Below are 1,744 nucleotides of genomic sequence, written 5' to 3' on the forward strand. Positions count from 1 at the left end.
GGTGCTTCGTTAGGACTCGGTTCCAGGCTGTACACAACATCCCATTTAAGGGGACAGTGCCTGTCACACAGCAGGGCTTGACGTAGTAGTTCTGCGGAAACCCGCAAGGTGGAGAGAAGTAATGAATAAAGGGAAGTCAGACATCCACCCGTTCGTAGCAATTGCTACAAAGGAAACCCATACGGGTTCCTCGATAGAGAAGCCTCAAAGTTGAAGAAAAATTCGTCCTGGTCCGGGACTCGAACCCGGGACCAAATTCGACTTCGCCCTGCCATCTGCTAGCCGCCTGGTTAGCTCAGATGGTAGAGCGGCTGCCCCGGAAAGGCGGTGGTCCCGGGTTCGAGTCCCGGACCAGGACGAATTTTTCTTCAACTTTGAGGCTTCTCTATCGAGGAACCCGTATGGGTTTCCTTTGTAGCAATTGCTACGAACGGGTGGATGTCTGACTTCCCTTTATTCAGCAGGGCTTCGTCGTTGCCAAATCTATCATTAGTTCCTCAACCTCAACGAGAGAAGTGCACGCAGGTGTAAGGCAGCTTACGGGGGCAACTAAATAGAATTAAACGTGCTTTCAGCACACTGGGCCCCCACCTGTAGCCTTCGAAAACAAATCACATTGCTTCTGCGCGCCTGGGCTAAAATTATATTGAAGTTCTTGTACATTGTTAAAACAGCACATATGTACCGGTCTACGTCACGTAAGGGTTAGAAATAAACTATCTTTCGCTCAAATAAATTCCCGGGTGTCGCACGGAAACGTCATTTTCTATAACTTTTTCATTCTTCTCAATTCACAATCGTTATGAAACTGTATGGACAGGTTCAATGCGGTTCGAACCTTATGTTTTAAAGTGAAGCTTCCTGTGTCCCTTCAGTTCTTGAAGTTAAAACTCAGGTCCCTGTACTATCGGTAATTGAGGATAACACGTCGTTAACACGCAGCCTCAGAGATACGGGGCATCTGCGACGCCCAACCACGGGTTACGATAGTCAGCGGCGCCACACATTACGAGGTTAAGCACACGCGCTCGTATCTGTCGCGCGCATTATTGATACCCTCGACCACGTGCGTCGGAGAGCGAAGCGGCCTCTGATAAAACTCCGAAATTTTATCGCAGGCCGCCCCGGAGCGAAGCGGCTGAGAGCACGCGCCTAATCTGGCACGGTGGTGCGAGCCGCTGACCATCACGGCCACGAGCGGCGGGAATTAGCTCATCGCCTTTTATCAGCGACAGCTGTCGCTCGTGTCCGCTCCCCGAACGACCCGACGTTCCAGCACGACCCACTGGACTTACAAGTGCGTTGAATTGGGCTGGTTGGTTCGGATGGTTATTAATGTGAACCGAAAGGAGACGCTACACATTTTTCGTGGGGCAAGGAAAACAAAAGCGTCGAAAAGTGGTACGCACCGGTGACAGCAAAATAGTACCGACATTTGCAAAGTTGTGCCCCTCATATGAAAGTAAAAGGACGCTAAGAGACGCGCACAGTCCCTCAAACCAGCGAAAGTGCGCAAAAGGGTCTGAAAGCATGCACATAAGGCTTGTTCATATCTACGACAACAATAAGCACCAGAACGTATAACGTCACACGTGAGCTACACACATACAGCATCCTAATAGCCTTTAGTATTCAAAGAAACTGTGTCAACCACGACACATTTAGTAAGAACATAATAAATTTGTTTGCTTGTTGCGGTTTTCTCACACAACAATTTCAAAAGTAACAAGTGCTTTTTTTTTTT

General features: G+C 48.7%; 1 non-coding gene across 1 annotated transcript; it reads left to right on the forward strand.

Moving 5' to 3' along the window:
* The first annotated feature begins 284 nt into the window (after positions 1-284).
* On the forward strand, positions 285-359 carry TRNAS-GGA (transfer RNA serine (anticodon GGA)). The gene has a single exon. It is a non-coding gene; the product is annotated as a tRNA-Ser (tRNA).
* Positions 360-1,744: the final 1,385 nt, after the last annotated feature.

Source organism: Dermacentor andersoni, chromosome 9, assembly GCF_023375885.2.
Source record: "Dermacentor andersoni chromosome 9, qqDerAnde1_hic_scaffold, whole genome shotgun sequence".
NCBI lineage: Eukaryota > Metazoa > Arthropoda > Arachnida > Ixodida > Ixodidae > Dermacentor > Dermacentor andersoni.